Raw genomic sequence first — 13,256 nt, forward strand, 5'->3', positions numbered from 1 at the left:
GTAGGACGTCAAAAGAATACCATGCCTGGACAATTCCCGTTTAGTGTAAAGGGAAAAATAGCTATGAAAATAGTAAGAAATGATCACGTAAAAACAGTAATGACAGACGGTGTTGAGAAACAGTTTGCAAAAAGAGATTTATGTTTGAATATATACGTTTCAGTTATTTAATGGATTACATAAATACATACTGCACTAAGACTACAACTATTTCACTGATTTCACTGATTATTAATAATTACACGGACTTTAACGTGTTGAGATGTGTGTTAGTAAATATTTATGGGGTATCTGTAGGTAATAGGATGTATGACGATGTATATGTTTCTCAATTATTTTCATGTTAAGATTTAAATAACGATAAGGCATGTGTGCTTTTGTTTACAATGCATTTAAGGTGGAAGAAATGTTTCCACTTATTATATTAACGTGATGCAAAACCAGACATACTACCTCTAAAACTGCTTTAATTAAAATTGTTATAACAGTTAAATTTGCTCTTGCAGTCCCAGTTACCTCTGTGACACTGACAAACATCAGTTCTGATAATGAGAAGATAGGACTAGTGGCAGGTCAATCCCTGACCTTGACCTGTGTGACGTCAGCCAGTTTTCCCACTTCTACTGTGACCTGGGTGACCTTGCCATTAGGAACGACACCTACAATCAGCACAGAGACGACATCTGGTGTCCTGGTGAAGACGACAAGCTCCGTCACATTCACTGTCAGTAGGGGTGACCAGGGGAGGAGCATTCGTTGTCAGGCTGAAAACATCAACGGTCAGACATCCCCACAGTCTAACAGAGCCACACTGGAGGTTTGGTGTAAGTAGACACAGTCTAACTGAGCCACACTGGAGGTTTGGTGTAAGTAGACACAGTCTAACAGAGCCACACTGGAGGTTTGGTGTAAGTAGACACAGTCCAACAGAGCCACACTGGAGGTTTGGGGTAAGTAGACACAGTGTAACAGGGCCACAATGGAGGTTTGGGGTAAGTAGACATAGTCTAACAGAGCCACATTTGAGGTTTGGGGTATGTAGACACAATCTAACATAGCCACACTAGAGGTTTGGTGTAAGTAGACACAGTCTAACAGAGCAACATTTGCGGTTTGGTGTAAGTAGACACAGTCTAACAGGGACTCTCTGGAGGTTTTGCGTAAGTAGACACAGTCTAAGAGGGACTCCCTTGAGGTTTCGCATAAGTAGACACAGTCTAACAGGGCCACACTGGGGGTGTCGTGTGTGTAGACATTCTAACAGGGGCACACTGGAGGTTTGGTGTAAGTAGACACAGTCTAGCAGGACATCTCTGGAGGTTTGGTGTATGTAGACAGAGTATAACAGAGCCACACTTGAGGTTTGGTATGAGTAGACACAGTGTAACAGAGATACATTGGAGGTTTGGTGTAATTTGACACCGTTCAACAGCTTCACACGGGAGGTTTGGTGTATGTACACACAGTCTAACATGGTAACACTGGGGTTTGGTGTAAGTAGACACAGTGTAACGGGTTACACTGGAGGTTAGGTGTACGTAGACACTGTGTAACAGAGCCACACTGGAGGTTTGGTGTAAGTAGACACAGTCTAACAGGACCACACTGGCGAATTGGTGTGAGTAGACACAGTCTAACAGAGCCACACTGGAGGTTTGGTGTAAGTAGACACAGTGTAACAAAGTCATACTGGAGGTTAAATGTAAGTAGGCACAATTCAGCAGAGCCACACTGGAGGTTTGGTGCAAGTAGACACAGTATAACAGAGCCAGACGGGAGGTCTGGTGTAAGTAGACACAGTGTAACAGGGCCACACTGGAGGTTTGGTGTAAGTAGACACAGTCTAAGAGAGCCAGACTGGAGGTTTGGTGTAAGTAGACACAGTCTAACAGAGTCACACTGGAGGCTTGGGGTGAGTAGATACAGTATAACAGGGCCACACTGGAGGTTTGGTGTAAGTAGACACAGTCTAGCAGGGCCACTCTGGAGGTTTGGTGTATGTAGAGACAGTATAACAGAGCCACACTTGAGGTTTGGTATGAGTAGACACAGTCTAGCAGGACATCTCTGGAGGTTTGGTGTATGTAGACAGAGTATAACAGAGCCACACTTGAGGTTTGGTATGAGTAGACACAGTGTAACAGAGATACATTGGAGGTTTGGTGAAAGTTGACAACGTTCAACAGCTTCACACGGGAGGTTTCGTGTATGTACACACAGTCTAACATGGTTACACTGGGGGTTTGGTGTAAGTAGACACAGTGTAACGGGCTACACTGGAGGTTTGGTGTAAGTAGACACAGTCTAACAGGACCACACTGGCGAATTGGTGTAAGTAGACACAGTCTAACAGAGCCACGCTGGGGGTTTGGGGTGAGTAGATACTGTCTAACAGAGTCACACTGGAGGTTTGGTGTGAGTAGACACAATCTAACAGAGCCACACTGGAGGTTTGGGGTAAGTAGACGCAGTCTAACAGAGCCACACTGGAGGTTTGGTGTAAGAAGACACAGTGTAACAGGGCCATACTGGAGGTTGGGTGTGAGTAGACACAGTCTAACAGGACCACACTGGCGAATTGGTGTAAGTAGACACAGTCTAACAGAGCCACACTGGAGGTTTGGTGTAAGTAGACACCGTCTAAGATAGCCACCCTTGAGGTTTAGTGTAAGTAGACACAGTCTAACATGGTTATACTGGAGGTTTGGTGTAAGTAGACACAGTCTAAAATGGTTACACTGGAGGTTTGGTGTTAGTAGACATAGTCTAACATGGCACCGTTGACACCGTTCAACAGCTTCACACGGGAGGTTTGGTGTATGTACACACAGTGTAACATGGTAACACTGGGGGTTTGGTGGAAGTAGACACACTCTGAAAGAGCTACACTGGAAGTTTGGTGTCAGTTGACACAGTCTAACAGAGCCACACTGTAGGTTTGTTTTAAGTAGACACTGTGTAACAGAGCCACACTGGAGGTTTGGTGTAAGTAGACACAGTCTAACAGGACCACACTGGAGGTTAGGTGTAAGTAGACACTGTGTAAAAGAGCCACACTGGAGGTTTGGTGTAAGTAGACACAGTCTAACAGAGCCACACTGGAGGTTTGGTGTAAGTAGACACAGTCTAACAGGGCCACACTGGAGGTTTGGTGTAAGTAGACACAGTCAAACAGAGCAACACTGGAGGTTTGGTGTAAGTAGACACAGTCTAAGAGAGCCACACTGGAGGTTTGGCATAAGTACATACAGTCTAACAGAGCAACACTTGAGGTTTGGCGTAAGTAGAAACAGTCTAACAGAGCCACACTTGAGGTTTGGTGAAAGTAGAAACAGTCTGAGAGAGCCACATTTGAGGTTTGGGGTATGTAGACACAGTCTAAAAGGGACTCTCTGGAGGTTTCGCGTACGTAGACAGAGTCTAACAGGGCCACACTGGGGTTTTTGTGTATGTAGACATTCGAACGGGGGCACACTGGAGGTTTGGTGTAAGTAGACACAGTCTAACAGAGCCACACTTGAGGTTTGGTATAAGTAGACACTGTGTAACAGGGCCACACTGGAGGTTTGGTATAAGTAGACACTGTGTAACAGGGCCACACTGGAGGTTTGGTATAAGTAGACACTGTGTAACAGGGCCACACTGGAGGTTTGATGTAAGCAGACACTCGTGTAACAGAGCCACACTGGAGGTTTGGTGGAAGTAGACACAGTCTAACAGAACCACACTTGAGGTTAGGTGTAAGTCTACACAGACTGACTGAGTAGTGTATTGGTGTATTGGATCTGTACTAGAGTGTGAGTTTACTGAGAAATGGTTATCTTATATAGGTTGCATCAGGCCACTTTAAAGGGCATATCTTGGCTATCATGTAAAGATAAATCAAGAATATATTTCAATACATATAAATATTGATCGACAAAAAGAGCACCCTTGTCATTTACGCATGTTGAATGGAAACTGTCCGGCTGATCTTTGCACCTCATTCGGCAGTACTGCAGTTTTATGGCAGCGGTCTGTAAATAATCGAGTCTTGACCAGACAATCCAGTGATGAACAGTATGAGCATCGATCAACGCAACTGGGATACGATGACAAGTGCAAAATGAGTCGGCGAGCCTGACCACCTGATTCTGCTCGTGTTCCGCTCGTTCCGAAACCCTGAGACCAAGAGATACCCAGTTAGTAACTTTACTGATAATTCTGTTTACTTGTAACCAGACGGACCAGACACAGACCAGGTGAGAGTGACAAAACCAGCAAACAGTGTGGTAGCGGAGGACCGTGACCTGACCTTGACATGTGAAACCTTGACCTCCGTGTCTCCCGGAGTGACCTTCACCTGGGACTACAGTGACGGGTCGGACATAACAGGAGGAAGTACAGGATCTGTGACAGGATCAGCGAGTACCACGTGGTCACAGACCCGGACATTCCGTCCTGTCAGGAGCAAGCCAGATGTCAGATGTAGCGTGAGAAACACCAGGACAGCAGTGGTGGTCAACAAGACTCTGTCACTCGGGGATGTCAAGTGTAAGTTTATTAATCTCCGGTCCTGCTCCAATATGTTATCTCCATGTATATACGTGTGTATTGTTTAACAGAATTCCGCAACTATTGACATTGATAACATAAACATAGGGCCAAGAGAGTATGTTTGGTGAGAATGTGCTTTCAAAGAATGAATCGTGTGAATCATTGTGCATACCTGACGTATAGAAAATATAACAGCTTTTGCTCATTTCTGTTTTCAACTTTGCCTGAAATATCTTGATTACCTCTAATGAATGTTTGTTTTGTTTTTTTTGTTTTGTTTTTTGTTTGTTTGTTGTTTTGGGTTTTTTTTAAACTAACAAAACAAATATCACTGCATTTTGAAGGCACTATAGAAATAATGTTTTCTGAAACTACACTCTCTCAAAAAAGAAACGCAACCCCTGGTTTTTTTGGTAATGTTTATATCAATTTTAACTGGTTATTACATTTGTATTTTTAAAGATAATGCCATGAAATTTGACATGGTGAACCTTAGGTCAGCACGGTATAAGGTAACAGTTAATGCAGGTCAGTATCGAACTCTCAATTTACGCTAGGGGGCGTTGTCTTCAGTATCTCGTTGTAAAGCCACGAGCTCTAATCACAGCAGTGCACCTCCTCGGAACAGAACGAATCAGACGGCGGATGTTTTCCTGGGGATTGCTCTCCACTCTTCCTGGAGTGCTGCGGCCAGTTCAACCAACGTGTGCGGTTGTGGTGGTGTCGATGCCACGAACACGGCGACGATCCAGCTGGTCCCACAGATGTTCGATAGGATTGATGTCTGGCGATCTGGAGGGCCACGGCATCACGTTGACGTTTGAATTCTGTAGGAATGCCACTGTTGCACGAGCTGTATGAGGGCGGGCATTGTCATGTTGAAACAACTACCTCTGTTGGTCGATTATCGGCAGAAGATGTGGCTGTAAGGCGTCATCAATGTACCGTTTGTGCCGTCAAATTGCCACGAATGATGACCAAGTCTGACAGTTGGTTGTAAGACATGGCTCCCCATACCATGATGCTTTCTCCTCCAAATCTGTCGACCTGTCGAACGCAGTTCGTGCAAAACGTTCATTTGCTCGTCTATAGACACGTTGTCTACCGTCACGTCGTTGAAGAAGCGAGACTTCGCCACTAAACCAGACTCTTCTCCAGTTTCTTAGGGTCCATCTCCTTACGTTAGTACACCACCTGAGACGTTGGCGTCGATGTTGGCGTTTCAAGACGGGCCCAACAACTGGTCTTCTTGCACGTAAATTTGTCTCATGTAAACGGTTCCTGATGGTTTGGGCCGATACTCTCCTCAAACCTGGCACCTGTGTTGCAGTGATGGTGGGTGTGGCATGCCGATTACGTAGGTGGCTGAGTCGAATAAAGCGATCCTGAGCCGGTGTGGTGATCCTAGGTCTACCGCTCCTGGGACGATCTTCAATTGCATGGAACTGTGTGTAACGATTCCAAAGTCGTGAGATTGTTGTTTTGTGTGCGTTTAGATGACGGGCAACTGTTCCAAAGCTTTCCCCGGCCTCAATGCGACCAATGGCAATATTTCGATTTGCTGTACTCAAACGGGCATTTTCGAACTTGATTTGCAGAGCAAATTATGAGAGAAAAATTACAAACTAGGCGTGCTTTTAAAACCCTCTATATGAACTGTGTTTTCAACGATTTGCACGTGCAACAGGCTTTTAGCATTTTGTACATGACAATTTCGCACTTTCTCAAATAACACGGATACAAAGGTCATCATGTGTGACAATGGTTCCGTTTGGGAGCTTATACTGATCAGATGGGAACGTATTAACAGTATTTTCAAGAAAATTCTAATTTACATTCACCATCTTTATTCTAGAAATGATGTCAGATATTTAGATAGGGGTTGCGTTTCTTTTTTGAGAGAGTGTAGTTGAACTTCTATAGCTTGTAGCTTGTAACGAATAGTTGTTGTATTAATTGCTTTTGAAATATGTCTGATATTTATTATTGTATAGTGCTTGGTATGTGTACTCCTCAGATAAATGAATCCGTATTGCAGGGACTAAATACAATATTTTATAATAAGATTAACGAGATATTGAAATAAACGACAACTTTTCTTTTCTACTTTTACAAATATTGCCATGAAATTCCATTATGGGACATTTCAATCAAGTACAACTGATGCTAAACAATACAAACTATTCTGTATGCTTGGAGTAATGGATTGTTCCCCACGGTGGTATAAATACTCTACAATCGTATGTATGGTTTGGTTGACAAAAATGATGTCAGATGCAGTTCCCTAGTTTGACTGGTACCATCAGTACAATTATTTCAGATGAACAATTGACTGGACTTTGGATATGTTTATGATGGTGCCACCGGTGGGGCAGGATACGCTCACCTTTTCGCGTACACCTAGTATCTGGACTATTTTATAGTGATCATAAACACATGCTCTGTCATCATATTGCATGGCGACAATCTCTGGACTGTCTGGTCTAGACTCGATTTGTTTACAAACTTCATTCTGCAGGTGTAAAACAAATATCCATTCATGACTGTACAGTCGACTTTGCTTTTAGCAGAGATTTGGTATGGAGGTGGAAAGCGTTTTCTCGCTTCTATTCTACTCCCAGGGCCGCTGTTTACTGTGAGTTCTTTAGGTAACACCACATAGTGGTCTACAGTTGGGGTGTACTCTCAAGGTCGTTATGTACATATAGTGTCGGTCGTGTATGTCACATTAGCTAGAGCAGCATAGAGTTTGCATACATATTGACAGTTGCTGGTTATTAGCAGATAATGCTAACAAGTAAGGAAATCCTTTGGACTGTAACTATTTTCTACATCTAACCACAGCTTGAATTATATGACAATTCGTGTCATGATTATGTTAAACTGTTTTATTCCCTAGATGCACCCGACATCACATTCAACCCCGTTGATATAAAAAAGCAAGATGTAATATGACTCATATGCCTGACAAAATCGTTCTGGGTTTGAAGGTGCATGGCGAGAATCTATATGTAAATTGAATGCAATAGACAAGACTGTTTTGTAACTAGTTTTTTGGGGTTTTCGTTTTGATTATATTAGAAAAGAATCCCATGTTTTTTCTCTGATTTCCCATTCCCCGGCTTGTTTACTGAAAGACTGGTATTGTTACATTAGTATGTGCTAAGCTATCCAAGTGTCTCTCGAATACTTCCTTGAAGTTGAATATTCCCAAACTAACATTGTGAATAAACTAACCCTTTAGGAAGAAAAGTGAGTAAATAGTGAGTTTACGAACAGCAACACAAATGGTCGATGTGGAGATTTTCGATCATTCCCATGCAACGACGTTTTACCCTTTACTGATTTCTCTATATCCGATTCTGTTCCATTTGCAGGTAGAAGCAAACCTTAAAACAGCTATCTATTGATTTCAGATTTTTAGAGGAAGGAAAACATATGAGGAAATGCCCTATTGCTATTATCCATTGACTTTCACTCATTCATTCATTATTTTTCCGTCATGATTCTCATTTTTCACACATATGCTCCATGTCATATCTCATTTATGCTCAGTGTGAAATCAACACTGTTGATCTCGAAATAACATGTCTTAAATGAAGTGTGCAGTTTGACTGGCGCCCCTATGCAAATCAACTGTTTATCTGTGATGACTATTTTTGTTTAACTGAGTCAGGACCACCTGATGAACCAACACGATTCAAAGTCATTGACAACGAGACAACATCGTCTGTGTGGTTGACATGGACGCCTGGGTTCGATTGAGGCTACCCCCGGGAGTTTGTGTTGGAGTACCCCACGTTTGGCTCTTCAACATGGAATGTACTTGGTACCTACGGAGATACAGGTGAAGCGTTTGCGGTGGAAGTGAACAGTTTGGCACCTGGGGAGACATACGGCTTCCGGCTTCATGCTCGGAATACCAAGTATGAGGCATCAACCACAGCATTTGTCTTCCTGGAAGCAAAGACCATCTCAGGTACCTGATACCTTTATGCTTCCGAACATGCATGCTCATACAAGACTGAACATTCAACACAATTTGTGACAACAGCTTTTCGGGCCATTGATTTCCAGGTTTTTTGTGAGAAAACACAGTAAGACAAATGCATGTTTAATGGTTATCCTCGCAGTGTTAATTTGTGTACTATTGTATTGGTTACTTATTGTTATGTTTAAGTTTCCTTGTGTTTTGCCACGCATGGTTTATAGCTGAATCTGTGATCGGAACTGCTCTTCTCATCCTACTGGTTGAAGGGCTACTATATGCCTGTTTTGTCAGAAAAGAATACAGATGGGTATGTATGTAAAGGTAGAATTCATCATCACGCTGGCACATATACGAGAAATGTATTTATCATATAAATGAATAATTGTTTATCGTGCTATTTAGAGACTGACAATTTAATATTATGGAGGGATGGTGTTAGGTTTTGAAATGCAGAAAATGCTTAAATAAAACCACCTGTTTTGTTAAACTGAATTAACCAAGAACAAACATGAATGTATGCCTTTCCTTTATTTCACAGAATCGACTCCAGGAGAAAGGTGATGTTTAAAATGTATCAATCTCTTTACTTAGTTTAATACACGTACATAACTTATTCAACGTATTCAAACTGAAGGTTTTTAGACACATCTGCACAACACCCAACTGTGAATGCATATGAGCTCAAAGTGTTACTTCCTTCTAGTGCATGGAGCCCAATAAATGAAGTAGACAATGTTGGATACTCATCTGTAGGTAAGTATTTTAAGTGAATAGAACTTTCACTAGGATTTTGACCTGGGTGTGATATGGAGTCATGTATAACGTACATTGGTACTGAACGTTTTTGGCGAGGATAAAGAGCCATTATTTGTATATTCCGGGAGCATATCATATTGGTTTATGGCATCGATAACAAACACGATAATGCATGATCATTAAGAAATTGTTTACTATAGGTCTTTTGGATCAAAATCGGACCAATGAATGGCAATCTAACTCGGAAACTAATAAACATATAACGCTCGATAAAACGCTGATCATAATCAAAACATCAGACCAACTCTGTGAATTTATGTCCTAAAACTAAAAAAGCTGTTTAACAAACCGTCATTAAAATATTTACACAGTTCAGTTTTTGTTACGAGGGAGGAGTGCAAAGAGAGGAACAGCCAGGTGTGGGAGAAAGTATGGAGAAGGCACAGCTCAGGTAAATGAATCAGTAACTTTGTCAGCACTTGTGCACGTGCCTAACGTGAATGCTAGTATAACTCCAAGTATTTGATGGTGATGTATAAACACACACTGGCGATAACTCAGTTATCATACAAATGAGATTGCATATATTTAGGATTTGTTTACATTATTTGCAAACATCCAGAAGTTATCCTGTGGAGCCTAACAGATCAGACTGTATGAGAAAGGATATCCACCACCCAATCTATAAACGTTCACCCCTTAATTGTCCAACCTGCTTTAACGTCCAAATGTACATGTAAAATCTCGGGAAATAATACTTCTCCTCACTGTATTTGATATTTGCATCGTTCTGATAGAGAATGTGTTGTGTCTTAATTCTTGATTTCTTAACAATCAGCTTTCACCATTCATACCTCGTGTGATCTCAGCAAATATATTAGTGTTCCCACTTGACGTACAAGCACACTTCTAGCGACTTTGTGGCTTACGTTTTGGTATACAAGCAAAGCATAGTACAATGTCATCTCGATGACAGAACTTCACTCAAACACTTCTATTATTATCACACGTATCATGTTCACGTTTGAATAATCCAATTGCCATTGATAAGTAGCCAGTTTGTTCCAAGATAAGCACGCAGTGCTTTAAATATATGCTTGTCTTAATGTTGTAGAGTGAGTGACTTTAGTTTTACGCCTCACTCGGCAATATTCCAGCTGTATGGCGGCGCTTAATGTTGTAGAAAAACAATAGGTGAGGCAGAGTCGGTACCAGTAAACCACCAGTGCTGACCTGGTACATAGTACTTGCCGTAAAGTGTGGAATGATAGAACCCATTTCAATCCGCGTTGTCCCTCCAACCCTTGAACCTTTGGTTATAAGCTATATTTGTCACTCATTGATGTAGTAGCTGGCAACTGTGTGTTCCTTTCAGATCCGCTGTACGGAGATGCTTGTACCTGATGGCCCAGAAACGACACGCGTATACGCACATACACGCACACACTCACGCGCACACGTACAAACACACACGCTCGCGTGTATCTCCTGCACGCGTTATCGTTTTTGTTGATAGTGTTTTCACAATATAAAATCAATGTACACAACACTATTTATTGGTGAGTTATATTGGACATCTAGCAGGGATGCCATGTAACATATATCATAACTTGTGAGTTTCATTTGTTGTTTACTGACGATTGCAGTAGTAATTCAGCTGTATGACCCCGGCCGATGAATAGTCGACTCAAGGACAGACAAACCAGATTGGCGACAGATCAAGATGACCCAGTGACCAAGCCGGACTGTCCAATCTACCGTGCAGACTAACATACGTTTCCAAAGCATTAGGTCAACTGCAGCAACATATTAGCGAACGTAGTGAATGTGAGGTAAGTGTTTTAGCAATATTGTATCTTTCCTATGCACAAATGGATCCTAGAAATTGGCAAGAGATGCCGTAATATTAAGATAATTAAGAACTTATATTATTTATGTTTAAAGGCGTTTATTCATACCCTGGTCGTAACTATATTTATTGCAGTGTACTAGGGATGGGTGATCGCAGAATCTATGTACTTGAGGGGGACATTACACCACCTGTCGATAAGACCGACTCTACCTGAACGCTATCTAGGCTATCTAGGATCTACAGGGATCTATGTTACTGCACTCCACTATCCATGAAAGGCAGTTACCGAGTGGACAACGAAAGATCGATGCCCTGTGGTCTAAATGTAATGTTCACTCACATTGCAGTGTCGACTGATAGTCGACGGATGACAAGCTCGTTTGAGTGAGTGAGTGAGTTAATATTTAACGTCACATCGGCAATATTTCAGCCATATCGTGACGACAAGCTCGTTTGAAGGATGAATAAGAAGGTAATTACTTTCTCCTAGTGGTGTGGAGCTTTAATGTGAGTAGAGTAGTCTGCGCCAGTGGCGCTAAACAGAGCTATTTCAGGGGATTAAGACTTGAATTGTGTATTCTCGCTCCAGTGCAAGCACGGCCACTACGTCATGTTTCTATGTAAAGCATGTCGTTTTCAGTATTTTAACATTTTGTTGTATGTTTCAGATTTGTGACAGTGGGACTAAGATCTGTTGTAATCCAGGCGTGTTGCTGTTGCTAGGTTACAGAGCCAGTGTGATAGTAATGTGAGCTGCTGTATGTGCAGACATTCGATTATGTATATTGCTCTGAAGAACCGTTATAATACTAATGTAAGCTGCCGTACGCGCAGTCGGTATTATATTGTTTGGACTGAAAAACTGTTATAGTACATAGAGAAGTTATATCTTGATAGTGTATGTCCACGCATGTTATTGTCAGTACAACTGTACTTAGTGTGGGTTCCTAGTATCGTGATCTACCTTCAGTTGCTGGCGATCTATAGCCCGTATTTTATATTGTATTGTCTTCTTTGATTGGAATATTTTAACTTTGCTCGCTAGTTTTATATTTATATCTGTGATTCTCTAGTCTTTTTTACTGTCCATCGCCGACAGGTTTTAATCTTCAAAATGTTTCCACTGTTTATTGTATGGATTGTTTTCGTCACGATATGGCTGGGATATTGCTGATGTGACGTTAAATAGTAACTCACTCACTCACTAGTGTGGGTTCCTACTGATGTGATTAAGTGATGCAGCTTTAAGATATATTTGTTAAGTCTATTATGTTAGCTACCTGTGGCCTGGATATAAAGTGTCTAACATGCTCATGGATATGTATATTAGATCGCATGTATACTGTAAACCCTCCGGTAGTTGCTGTTTGCATTCGTTGAGGGAACACGGTTCCAGAGTATTTTTCTCCAAGAGAGTTATTTTCCTCTGGTTTGACGTGGCAGGCAACAGCAAGATATTGTGATCAGATGTATGTAACGAATGTATGTTGCAGTTGCAGGAATAAATCTCGGCCGTGCAGCGCACAGCGTGTCCCACTGTCAAATGTGTTGTTATGTTGCGTAACGGTCGAGTATAGGAGAACATCTCTTCAATGAGCTGCCCGCATTCCACGTACCAATAATTTGCAATCTTGAGCAGATATCTGTTAAAGACGCCTCATATGTGCTTTTCTGAGTTACCGAACTATATTATCAGGACCCTGCAGGGTGCAGAGGATCATACACACACATTATTATGATGTGCATCAAATGGTTATTTTTAAGACGCTGGGTCCTTTTTCATAAACATAACGGCTTTGTATTTGTCAGCGGAATAAATTTCGGCTCAGTCTCATCTTTGATTTTGCCAGGTAGACAGGTGCTGACAGGGAATTGTTATGGTTGCATTTATGAATAAGACCAGCAACCAGGAACATTACTTTGCACCAGATATCAAAATCAGAGCCAGCAGTACATTCTGGAAAACCAGCAAGAAGAAATGTAAGCATAATGTCATCATCGTTTGCCGCCAAGTTGACAAAGCAATGTACATCGAGGATATCAATGACTCTTTCTTACAGTTCATTTCTTTCTACCATATTCACACGGCAAGATATAAACACGTGCAGCTTAATGATATCA

At 41.7% G+C, this 13,256-nt stretch overlaps 2 long non-coding RNA genes across 9 annotated transcripts; both read left to right on the forward strand.

Annotated features, from left to right (window-relative positions):
* The first annotated feature begins 2,931 nt into the window (after window positions 1-2,931).
* On the forward strand, window positions 2,932-3,743 carry LOC124281995. Of its 2 annotated transcripts, none has more exons than XR_006900035.1 (3): window positions 2,932-3,104; window positions 3,481-3,648; window positions 3,692-3,743. It is a non-coding gene; the product is annotated as an uncharacterized LOC124281995 (long non-coding RNA). The 2 variants fall into 2 exon arrangements; XR_006900034.1 differs by having other exon boundaries at window positions 2,933-3,146.
* A 2,703-nt stretch (window positions 3,744-6,446) lies between these two features.
* LOC124281971 lies at window positions 6,447-12,105 on the forward strand. Of its 7 annotated transcripts, none has more exons than XR_006900016.1 (5): window positions 6,447-9,280; window positions 9,673-9,734; window positions 10,930-11,115; window positions 11,268-11,607; window positions 11,804-12,105. It is a non-coding gene; the product is annotated as an uncharacterized LOC124281971 (long non-coding RNA). The 7 variants fall into 7 exon arrangements; XR_006900028.1 differs by having other exon boundaries at window positions 6,447-8,834; window positions 9,066-9,280; window positions 11,268-12,105; XR_006900017.1 differs by having other exon boundaries at window positions 6,447-8,515; window positions 8,717-9,280; window positions 11,268-12,105.
* Window positions 12,106-13,256: the final 1,151 nt, after the last annotated feature.

This window comes from Haliotis rubra, unplaced genomic scaffold (assembly GCF_003918875.1).
Source record: "Haliotis rubra isolate DU_JTF1 unplaced genomic scaffold, ASM391887v1 Scf1084, whole genome shotgun sequence".
Lineage (NCBI taxonomy): Eukaryota > Metazoa > Mollusca > Gastropoda > Lepetellida > Haliotidae > Haliotis > Haliotis rubra.